Source organism: Eleutherodactylus coqui, chromosome 3, assembly GCF_035609145.1.
Source record: "Eleutherodactylus coqui strain aEleCoq1 chromosome 3, aEleCoq1.hap1, whole genome shotgun sequence".
Lineage (NCBI taxonomy): Eukaryota > Metazoa > Chordata > Amphibia > Anura > Eleutherodactylidae > Eleutherodactylus > Eleutherodactylus coqui.
The window spans coordinates 231087756-231100472 of NC_089839.1; the positions used below are offsets into that span (position 1 = coordinate 231087756).

Genomic DNA, 12717 nt, shown 5'->3' on the forward strand with positions numbered 1-12717 from the left:
ATGTGTCCGATACCATTGCAAAGCAATAGTTTTCTTAAATCGCCGGACGCATGCGCAAATCACACGAAAAAACGCCCGTCTGACTGAGCCCTTAGAGTGATTTGACTTCATCCCATTTAGAAAAGTGAGAAAATCTAAAAAGTAATAAGATACTAAAGAAAACCAAAGCAGACCCATCCATAGAGTAGTACTTTGGTGCTGGTGAACAAACGACTACCTACTGTGGCACAGCCACTAATATGGGTGCACCAGTATTACTCTTGTTATAGATCACTGCCATTTCCACATGGAAAAGTTTTACTATAATTTTATATGCTTTTTCCTGACTATTTGCAAGTGTTTGAAAATGTGTGTTACAAAATCAGGAATTGCAATTACAGTATGAAACATTTCTGACTGAGATCTTTGAAGTTTGTTATATATATGTGATAATTATCATTTAATTTAATTATTTGAATGAAAGGTTAAGATTTAGTTTTACAGGTACATATGTCCTAGCTGATATACCTGGCTTCGCCCAAGTTAATTTAGTAGAGGAGTTTACCCATTGTCCACATGGAAAAGTTTATGAAGTTGGGGTTACTTCAGAGGAACAGCGGAATGAAATATGTTCCCCATTTTGCATGGCTCTTGAATTTCTCAAAAAGGCCTTCTATGTACAGCTGCATGACCTGAAGGTCGCGTCTTCTCACAGTTTTTTTTTTAAACTCTTGTGCTATGGCACGAAGTTTAAACTACCCAAGAAGAAAAAAACAACAACACATTAATTCGCAACTACGCTCCATAGTGGAGAGCGTAGTTGCATATGCAGCTGTCTGTTTTTGCCCTAAGGGCAGTTTCAGATGGCCATATGCGCAACTACCATTGCTGGCACAGTGACTAGTTGCGCATAAACAGTTTTTCTCCCCCAGCCATTAAAACTCTACACCATAATGCAGGAGTTTGAAAAAAACAGCGGCAAGTTCTATCTTTTTTTGTCCGTACTAATACAGGCAAGAATTCTACTAGTGAAAACAAAACCAATGAAAACATTAGTTTTGTTTTGTCCCGTTATGCAGCCATGATTATCACGGCCTCCTAGTGGGTCAGAAAGATGCCCATATGTTTAAGCCCTAAAAGACATTAGTCTGTTTAAGCCCTAAGGGCTTATTTAGCCGAACGTATTTGTGGAGGCATTTTTTTACATAGGTGAAAATCTTGCCCGTGTAACGCAACTAAGCGAAGACTTTGATTATAATCGATTCATTCAAACAAACGTGTTTTTTCCACCCAAAAGCTTCATCCAAAGAAAGATAGGACCTCTTCTATCATTGTCCGTGTTACGCAGAAAGCTGCCATAGAAGTGTATGGCAGCCTAAAAAAAGTAGGGGGAGGGCGTTACTCTGCGTACAACACAGGGAAAAGATGACAGCTGGTGCTAATTTGGCGTTTAATTTCCATTCTATTCCACGGGAAGGGTGTAATACACCAGCATATGAACTGGCCTTTCGATCAAACAAATAACCAAAATATATGCTGGCATTATGTATCAGCCGGTTTCTTGCCATCTACCAACCTCGTTCATATGAAAATATGTTCCCTTATGCGGCCATGATTATACCGGGCCAAACGATTCCACTGATATCAATAGATATCAGTGGTTTCGTTTTCACTATCAGGATTCTTGCCCGTTAATTGTATAAGTGAGAAAACATACAATCTGCCCTATCTTTCTCACAGGTAGTGCAAGATCGGGCGGCACCTATCTTCCCGCTATTTTTTTTCAACCTCCTGCACTCTGGCGCACAGTATGAAATGCCGGCGAAGGGGAAAGGATTCCCCATGTTCAGGCACAAATACGCCTTGTATGCGCGCCCCGAAGCCTTAATCCTGTATCTGAATAAAGCTAGCCATGGATGTATTGACTGATAACAATAAATGCATTAATCATTATAAAAGTTCAATAACTTTGTTTCCAAATGTGCTTATTAGAGATGAGCGAGCACCAAAATGCTCGGGTGCTCGTTACTCGAGACGAACTTTTCGCGATGCTCGAGGGTTCGTTTCGAGTAACGAACCCCATTGAAGTCAATGGGCGACCCGAGCATTTTTGTATATCGCCGATGCTCATTTGTGAAAATCTGGGCAAGTCAAGAAAGTGATGGGAACGACACAAATACGGATAGGGCAGGCGAGGGGCTACATGTTGCGCTGCATCTCAAGTTCCCAGGTCCCACTATTAAGCCACAATAGCGGTAAGAGTGGGCCCCCCCCCCCTCCCAACAACTTTTACTTCTGAAAAGCCCTCATTAGCAATGGATACCTTAGCTAAGCACCACACTACCTCCAACAAAGCACAATCACTGCCTGCATGACACTCCGCTGCCACTTCTCCTGGGTTACATGCTGCCAATCCCCCCCCCACCACCCAGTGTCCACAGCGCACACCAAACTGTCCCTGCCCAGCCTTCAGCTGCCCTCATGCCACGCCACCCTCATGTTCATTTATAAGGGCGTCTGCCACAGGAAAAGCAGGCACACACTGCAGAGGGTTGGCACGGCTAGGCAGCGACCCTCTTTAAAAGGGGCGGGACGATAGCCCACAATGCTGTACAGAAGCAATGAGAAATCCAATCCTGTGCCACCTCCATCTGGAGCTGCACACGTGGGCATAGCAATGGGGAACCTATGTGCCACACACTATTCATTCTGTCAAGGTGTCTGCACGCCCCAGTCAGACCGCGTTTTTTTATAAATAGTCACAGGCAGGTACAACTCCGCAATGGGAATTCCGTGTGCACCAACAGCATGGGTGGCTCCCTGGAACCCACCGGCGGTACATAAAAATATCCCATTGCATTGCCCAACACAGCTGAGGTAGTAATGTCGTGCTTAATGCAGGTGGGCTTCGGCCCACACTGCATGCCCCAGTCAGACTGGGGTTCTTTAGAAGTGGAAACAGATGCGTTTACAACTCCCTGTGGACCGACAGCATGGGTGGGTGCCAGGAAGCCACCGGCGGTACATAAATATATCCCATTGCATTGCCCAACACAGCTGAGGTAGTAATGTCGTGCTTAATGCAGGTGGGCTTTGGCCCACACTGCATGCCCCAGTCAGACTAGGGTTCTTTAGAAGTGGAAACAGATGCATTTACAACTCCCTGTGGACCGACAGCATGGGTGGGTGCCAGGAAGCCACCGGCGGTACATAAATATATCCCATTGCAGTGCCCATCACAGCTGAGGTAGTAATGTCATGCTTAATGCAGGTGGGCTTCGGCCCACACTGCATGCCCCAGTCAGACTGGGGTTCTTTAGAAGTGGAAACAGATGCATTTACAACTCCCTGTGCACCCACAGCATGGGTGGCTCCCTGGAACCCACCGGCGGTACATAAAAATATCCCATTGCATTGCTCAACACAGCTGAGGTAGTAATGTCGTGCTTAATGCAGGTGGGCTTCGGCCCACACTGCATGCCCCAGTCAGACTGGGGTTCTTTAGAAGTGGAAACAGATGCATTTACAACTCCCTGTGGACTGACAGCATGGGTGGGTGCCAGGAAGCCACCGGCGGTACATAAATATATCCCATTGCAGTGCCCATCACAGCTGAGGTAGTAATGTCATGTTTAATGCAGGTGGGCTTCGGCCCACACTGCATGCCCCAGTCAGACTGGGGTTCTTTAGAAGTGGAAACAGATGCATTTACAACTCCCTGTGGACCGACAGCATGGGTGGCTCCCTGGAACCCACCGGCGGTACATAAAAATATCCCATTGCGTTGCCCAACACAGCTGAGGTAGTAATGTCGTGCTTAATGCAGGTGGGCTTCGGCCCACACTGCATGCCCCAGTCAGACTGGGGTTCTTTAGAAGTGGAAACAGATGCATTTACAACTCCCTGTGGACCGACAGCATGGGTGGGTGCCAGGAAGCCACCGGCGGTACATAAAAATATCCCATTGCAGTGCCCAACACAGCGGATGTAATGTCAACTGTAATGCAGGTGGGCTAAAAATTCATTTGATTACACTGTAGGCGAGGGCCCACAAAAATTGGTGTATCAACAGTACTAATGTACATCAGAAAAATTGGCCATGGCCAACCAAGAGGGCAGGTGAAACCCATTAATCGCTTTGGTTAATGTGGCTTAATTGGTAACTAGGCCAGGAGGCAGCCCAGTTAAAATAAAAATTGTTGGAGGTGAAAGTTTCAACGCTTTAATGAGCATTGAAACGTATAAAAATTGTTTAGAAAAATTATATGACTGAGCCTTGTGGGCCTAAGAAAAATTGCCCGTTCGGCGTGATTATGTGAGGTTTCAGGAGGAGGAGCAGGAGGAGGAGGAGGAATATTATACACAGATTGATGAAGCAAAAAGGTCCCCGTTTTTGATGGGGATACAGAACGATGCTTCCATCCGCGGGTGCAGCCTACGTATTGCTTAGGTATCGCTGCTGTCCGCTGGTGGAGAAGAGAAGTCTGGGGAAATCCAGGCTTTGTTCATCTTGATGAGTGTTAGCCTGTCGGCACTGTCGGTTGACAGGCGGGTATGCTTATCTGTGATGATTCCCCCAGCTGCACTAAACACCCTCTCTGACAAGACGCTAGCCGCAGGACAAGCAAGCACCTCCAGGGCATACAGCGCGAGTTCAGGCCACGTGTCCAGCTTCGACACCCAGTAGTTGTAGGGGGCAGAGGCGTCACGGAGGACGGTCGTGCGATCGGCTACGTACTCCCTCACCATCCTTTTACAGTGCTCCCGCCGACTCAGCCGTGACTGGGGAGCAGTGACACAGTCTTGCTGGGGAGCCATAAAGCTGTCAAGAGCCTTAAAGAGTGTTGGCCTGCCTGTGCTGTACATCCTGCCTGATCTCCGCGCCTCCCCTGCTACCTGGCCCTCGGAACTGCGCCTTCGGCCACTACCGCTGTCGTACGGGAATTTTACCATCAGTTTGTCCGCCAGGGTCCTGTGGTATAGCAACACTCTCGAACCCCTTTCCTCTTCGGGTATGAGAGTGGAAAGGTTCTCCTTATACCGTGGGTCGAGCAGTGTGTACACCCAGTAATCCGTAGTGGCCAGAATGCGTGTAACGCGAGGGTCACGAGAAAGGCATCCTAACATGAAGTCAGCCATGTGTGCCAGGGTACCTGTACGCAACACATGGCTGTCCTCACTAGGAAGATCACTTTCAGGATCCTCCTCCTCCTCAGGCCATACACGCTGAAAGGATGACAGGCCAGCAGCATGTCTACCCTCACCAGTGGGCCAAGTTGTGTCTTCCCCCTCCTCCTCATCTTCCTCCTCCTCCTCCTCCTCCTCCTCACCGCGCTGAGATATAGACAGGAGGGTGCTCTGACTATCCAGCGACATACTGTCTTCCCCCGGCTCTGTTTCCGAGTGCAAAGCGTCTGCCTTTATGCTTTGCAGGGAACTTCTCAAGAGGCATAGCAGAGGAATGGTGACGCTAATGATTGCAGCATCGCCACTCACCACCTGGGTAGACTCCTCAAAGTTTCCAAAGACCTGGCAGATGTCTGCCAACCAGGCCCACTCTTCTGAAAATAATTGAGGAGGCTGACTCCCATTGCGCCGCCCATGTTGGAGTTGGTATTCCACTATAGCTCTACGCTGCTCATAGAGCCTGGCCAACATGTGGAGCGTAGAGTTCCACCGTGTGGGCACGTCGCACAGCAGTCGGTGCACTGGCAGATTAAACCGATGTTGCAGGGTGCGCAGGGTGGCAGCGTCCGTGTGGGACTTGCGGAAATGTGCGCAGAGCCGGCGCACCTTTCCGAGCAGGTCTGACAAGCGAGGGTAGCTTTTCAGAAAGCGCTGAACCACCAAATTAAAGACGTGGGCCAGGCATGGCACGTGCGTGAGGCTGCCGAGCTGCAGAGCCGCCACCAGGGTACGGCCGTTGTCACACAAGACCATGCCCGGTTGGAGGCTCAGCGGCGCAAGCCAGCGGTCGGTCTGCTCTGTCAGACCCTGCAGCAGTTCGTGGGCCGTGTGCCTCTTATCTCCTAAGCTGAGTAGTTTCAGCACGGCCTGCTGCCGCTTGCCCACCGCTGTGCTGCCACGACGCGCGACACCGACTGCTGGCGACGCGCTGCTGCTGACACATCTTGATTGCGAGACAGAGGTTGCGAAGGAGGAGGAGGAAGAGGGTGGTTTAGTGGAGGAAGCATACACCACCGCAGATACCACCACCGAGCTGTGGCCCGCAATTCTGGGGGTGGGTAGGATGTGAGCGGTCCCAGGCTCTGACTCTGTCCCAGCCTCCACTAAATTCACCCAATGTGCCGTCAGGGAGATATAGTGGCCCTGCCCGCCTGTGCTTGTCCACGTGTCCGTTGTTAAGTGGACCTTGGCAGTAACCGCGTTGGTGAAGGCGCGTACAATGTTGCAGGAGACGTGGTCGTGCAGGGCTGGGACGGCACATCGGGAAAAGTAGTGGCGACTGGGAACTGAGTAGCGCGGGGCCGCCGCCGCCATCATACTTTTGAAGGACTCCGTTTCCACAACCCTATACGGCAGCATCTCCAGGCTGATAAATTTTGCTATGTGCACGTTTAACGCTTGAGCGTGCGGGTGCGTGGCGGCGTACTTGCGCTTCTGCTCAAACACTTGCGCTAGCGACGGCTGGACGGTGCGGTGCGAGACATTGGTGGATGGGGCCGAGGACAGCGGAGGTGAGGGTGTGGGTGCAGGCCAGGAGACGGTAGTGCCTGTGTCCTCAGAGCGGGGTTGGATCTCAGTGGCAGGTTGGGGCACAGGGGGAGAGGCAGCGGTGCAAACCGGAGGCGGTGAACGGCCTTCGTCCCACCTTGTGGGGTGCTTGGCCATCATATGTCTGCGCATGCTGGTGGTGGTGAGGCTGCTGGTGGTGGCTCCCCGGCTGATCTTGGCGCGACAAAGGTTGCACACCACTGTTCGTCGGTCGTCTGCACTCTCAGTGAAAAACTGCCAGACCTTTGAGCACCTCGGCCTCTGCAGGGTGGCATGGCGCGAGGGGGCGCTTTGGGAAACAGTTGGTGGATTATTCGGTCTGGCCCTGCCTCTACCCCTGGCCACCGCACTGCCTCTTGCAACCTGCCCTGCTGCTGCCCTTGCCTCCCCCTCTGAAGACCTGTCCTCAGTAGGCGTAGCAAACCAGGTGGGGTCAGTCACCTCATCGTCCTGCTGCTCTTCCTCCGAATCCTCTGTGCACTCCTCCCTCGGACTTACTGCCCTTACTACTACCTCACTGATAGACAACTGTGTCTCATCGTCATCGGCCTCCTCACCCACTGAAAGGTCTTGAGACAGTTGCCGGAAGTCCCCAGCCTCATCCCCCCGACCCCGGGAACTTTGCAATGGTTGGGCATCAGTCACGATAAACTCCTCTGGTGGGAGAGGAACCATTGCTGCCCAATCTGAGCAGGGGCCCGAGAACAGTTCCTGGGAGTCTGCCCGCTCCTCAGAATGTCTCATTTTCATGGAGTGAGGAGGCTGGGAGGAAGGAGGAGCAGCAGCCAGAGGATTTAGAGTTGCAGCAGTGGACGGTGTAGAACTCTGGGTGATCGATAAATTTGCTGGATGCACTTTCTGCCATCCACGACAGGACCTGCTCACACTGCTCATTTTCTAATACCCCTCAGCATGCTGTATTACCAGGAATGCAGAAACACAACACTGTAATTTAATGTGCCGCTTATTGCCCTGTGGTTGTAGGCTGAGTTCGCTTATGGAACGCCAGGAAATAATTTTGCGCAAGCCTGCTGTAACACTTAGCTGGCTGCATATTTATTTTGAGAACTACAACCCGCAGCAGTCACAGACCCAGAACACTGAGCAGAGTGACAGGCAGGCCAAATATTTTTTTTTCAAATATTTTTTTCTAAAGGACCACTGCGTATATTCAATCTATATATGTCTTCTGGCCCTGCCTACACAATTCTGTCCCTGATGTGTGTGTCACGGAACTGTAGCGTTGCACTGTTATTAAGTGCAACAGAGCGGTGATTTCAGAGCCAGGAAATAATTTTGCGCAAGCCTGCTGTAACACTTAGCTGGCTGCGTATTTATTTTGAGAACTACAACCCGCAGCAGACACAGACCCAGAACACTGAGCAGAGTGACAGGCAGGCCAAATAGTTTTTTTTTCAAATATTTTTTTCTAAAGGACCACTGCGTATATTCAATAGATAATATATGTCTTCTGGCCCTGCCTACACAATTCTATCCCTGTAGTATTACTGCAGGGCGCAATGCTCTGCACGGCCGATATAGCAAAAAAAAAAAAAAGTGCAACACTGCTAAAAGCAGCCTCCACACTACTGCACACTGTTAGATGTGGCCCTAAGAAGGACCGTTGGGGTTCTTGAAGCCTACACTAACTCCTAACACTCTCCCTGCCTAACCACCACTTCTGTCCCTGTAGTATTACTGCAGGGCGCAATGCTCTGCACGGCCGATATAGCAAAAAAAAAAAAGTGCAACACTGCTAAAAGCAGCCTCCACACTACTGCACACGGTTAGATGTGGCCCTAAGAAGGACCGTTGGGGTTCTTGAAGCCTACACTAACTCCTAACACTCTCCCTATAGCAGCTCCGGCACCAACAGCACTGTCCCTCAGCTATCTCACAACGCATCTGAGGCGAGCCGCGGGAGGGGCCGATTTATATACTCGGGTGACACCTGATCTCCCCAGCCACTCACTGCAGGGGGGTGGTATAGGGCTTGAACGACGCAGGGGGAAGTTGTAATGCCTTCCCTGTCTTTCAATTGGCCAGAAAAGCGCGCTAACGTCTCAGAGATGAAAGTGAAAGTAACTTGAACATCGCGTGGTACTCGTTACGAGTAACGAGCATCTCGAACACGCTAATACTCGAACGAGTATCAAGCTCGGACGAGTACGTTCGCTCATCTCTAGTGTTTATTCAAAGCTTTACATGAAGTTAGAAAAAACTTTTTGAATACAGAAATGTATGTGTGGGAGGCTGAAACGTCATCCAGCCCCTCTGGGTAGCAATTTGTGCCTTAGATATTAGTCTTAGTTTCAGCCACAAGTTCCTCCATGTGCTGAAGATGAAGGATTTTTGTTTAATCAGTTAGTAATTATTGGACAAGATTTACTGCTAAAACAGTGATCTCTACTTTATAAAAAGTAATCAAGAGAAAGTGTAGAAGACTTTTTTTAGCAGTATGAAGATAGCCTGGTATCATAGAGAGGAAGAGGGTCAAGGGTTCATTGTAAAAACTTTACAAGACGTATTATGCCTGGTAATGCATAATTTGGTACAAGAAGCATAATAGTGCAAGTGTATACGGGTATGGATACTGATCACCCACCACACCTGACACGTTTTTCACAAACTACTTAATCTAGGGGGGTTGGTGAGACAGATACACCTTTTAACTACCCAGAAACAAGTCAGGACAAAACTGCATCGGGAGAATAAAGTTGGCACAAATTACGTTTTGACCAATACCATACCCAAGACATAGGTTGGCATCCACACCAAAGCACATGTGCCTCACAGTTATACATTTTCAACACAGTGAGCATCAAAGGTCGAAACATCCTACTCATAAGTGCTACCGAACATGCATGCACATCGCAGTACAATATAAAATCGTATACTGATAGTACAGTAAATAGGAAGACTCCAAAAAATGAACATTTGGTTTACTTCTGCTATCGGGTGTGCATGCTCAGAGTGTGAGCAGTCGTCACATGACACACTTGTCACTCCTATGGACGCGGCTATCTCAGTGATGTCATTGTGCATGAGCAATTGCTATCATCATGCCCAGTAGCTATCTTGGAAAGGGAAAATACATATAATTGTGAGCTTTAAGCCACAGCAATAAATGAAGTGATGGGAATTGAAGTTTTCTATAGGCAGTGTAGATTAAATATAAATTAAAGGAAGTGAAGTAGGTGACAGTGAGTGCAATAAATGTAAATGTGTAGGAAATAGGTACCATCATGAACTAAATATTAACTAATAACAGGCCAACCAGATGATAGGCCATAGGGATTTCTGCTGCCATTATGCAAGACAAAGAAAAACTTTATTAGCGGGTATATAGTTCATGTTTATCCATCTAGTTTGTGCTATTATACTTGTATATAGCAGGAACTAGATACCCTAAGTGAATGAAAGAGTGAATGTGTGAAAGTTATTTTATTATATGTGTAGTGAAAAAGAAAGAAAAGTAGTTTTTATTACAAGTGAATAGTACTAATAGTGTAATAAATACTTTCACAGAAATATATCTACTACTCTAAAACCACTCTTCAACAATGGTTGAAGAAATGTCCAGTTGAAGGTTTGTTATAATGGCATAGGACACGTATACTCAGCTATCATCATTCATTAATTTTCAACAAAAGTTCTGCTTTCTCCAGATCCATCAGCTTTACCTTCTGACAATACTTCATTCATTCCATTCATTACAGCTTTAATTTACATGATGAAAGGCAAAAAAGGGGCGCTAGCCCCTCAAAACTCACTTCTTGCTTCACATCTACAGCTTCATCACATCAAGAGAAGAGGAATACTCCAAGTCAAGAACCTCGCTCTCCAAACTCGGAAAAGAATGGAAATTCTCCATCTAAGCTAGCAAGTGCTTCACCAACTGATGCGTCATCTTAACAAACCAATACGAATTCAGAACATATCTCACCAGAGATCCTAAAAGCCATCTTTCAGGATCTCAAAAAATCAATTCAGAAAGATATTAAAAAAGACATCTCCTCTATCCATAATGATGTTATCCCCATAGCTGAACATATGCACCTCTCACCACGTAGAAAAAAAATGAAGACTTTGTCACAGCTCACAACACTCTGTTGGAGGCTCACAATGAAGCAGATGATGAGATTACTGCAATAAAATTGAAGCTGGTGGATCTGGAGGACAGGTCAAGGGGGAACAACATCCCAGAAACGATAAATGATTCACAACTTGTAGAATTTCTCACCGATCTCTTTGTCGCGATAATTCCCGATGCACCTCAATTTGACCTCCTGATTGACAGGGCTCACAGGGTACTAAAACCCAAAAATATTTTAGCTGCCTAGAGATGTTCTTGCAAGATTGCACTTCTTTCATTTTAAAGATGCTATCTTGAAAGCTTCATCGTGAATTAAAGATCTTCCAGACCGCTTCCAGCAAGTCTCATTGTTTGTGGATTTCTCTCCTGCCACACTTGCCAGGACGGGAGAATTCACGAGATTCACAAGAGTTCAGAGGGAGGAAAAAATCCCGAACAAATGGGGCCGTGAAACTCCTGATTTACAAAAATGGGACTTCTCGTGTGATTTCTTCCCACAGATAAGCGGAAGATGTGTTTTCACAATGGTCTCTCATCCTGCCGAAAGAAGAAGGTAAATCCTCTCCTTTATCCCTAAATCAAAAATGGTCCAAAACCTCACAAAAACATCTCTCCAAGTTGCCATGAGTACAAAAATGCCTCTTAATTGTTCAAGTTCTAAGAAGCAGTTATTCAGGACCCTTAAATGTTCTCAAAAGATGTATTAATATATCTTCTGCCAAAGAGGGAGTGCCACTTCTCTCTCTCTCTCTCATGTCGTCTATCACCCTCCCCCCCATCACAAATGAGCCCCGGCAGCTAAGGAGAGGTGAGTATATATATTTTTTATTTTAAACACATTCTATGGATGATTTTTCAGGGAAGGGCTTATATTTAAAGCCCTTCCCCAAAAATCCCTGCAGGGTTTGCCGGCAGTCCTTTGCCTTCAATGGGACTGCAGAAGTGGCGATCCCATTGAAAGCAATGGGAGAACATTGTGATCCGCTGCCACAGCAGGGTATTCTTTACTCCCCGCGGAGATGAAGAAATCCTTTGCCACAGCTATCACAGCTGTGACAGTTGTGGCAGAGAATTCTTTATTGCCCACGGGGAGTCTCCTTGTCACTGAACACTGTGATAGTGCTGTTACAGTGTTCAGTGACAAGAGGACTCCCCGCTGGGGAATATTGACATGCACCACGGACCTGTGGTGCACGCATGTCCTATGTTTTGAAGGTAAGTTCGTTTGCATGCCTGTAAAACACAGAGATGTGAACACACCATGTGGGAACCAATGGTTCTAATAGATGCGTGTTTTTGTATGCAACTATGTAAGCACATGCTTGTGTGAATCCACCCTAACGCAGTATTTGCCAACCAAATATGTCTATCTGTCCTGTATCACAGGCAGAGGGCAGGTCATACAGAGAATGGTAAATCAGTGTCCCTTATCTAAATATAAGATGACGTTTTACACCATTAGTCTGTTCAAATTATTTTTATAAAACAGTCATATTAGTATTATACCATTGACCGAGGATCTTTTGGATCAAACTAAACGTCTCAAAAATTTTAGAGACAGAAGCCCCACTCTAAATAACTAAGGAGTCCTATGCTACCAGTATCAGTTACTCTGTCAGGATACAGTCTCAATAAATCCAACCTCTAGGTTCCCAACTCCAAGATAAGGCTATGTTTACTCAATAATGTCCCCTAAAGATATGGTACATCAGGGACTATATATATTTTTGATGCATAAATTGGTCTAATGGCTCTACTATCTCAAAACTGTCCCCTAAATATATATTTCTTTAGGGACTGTATGTTCTAAGAGGCATTGATTAGTATATTCTCTAATATTGTAGCTCATGTTCTCTAATATAGTAGCTTAATGTGTTTTCCTGATCACACAGTTCATCAGGAACCTA

The 12717-nt window shown here is 47.1% G+C and overlaps 1 protein-coding gene across 1 annotated transcript in view; it reads right to left on the bottom strand.

Annotated features, from left to right (window-relative positions):
• Positions 1-12717, bottom strand: part of LOC136620282 (P-selectin-like) — a 141951-nt gene that overhangs the window by 103932 nt on the left and 25302 nt on the right. The window lies entirely within an intron of this gene.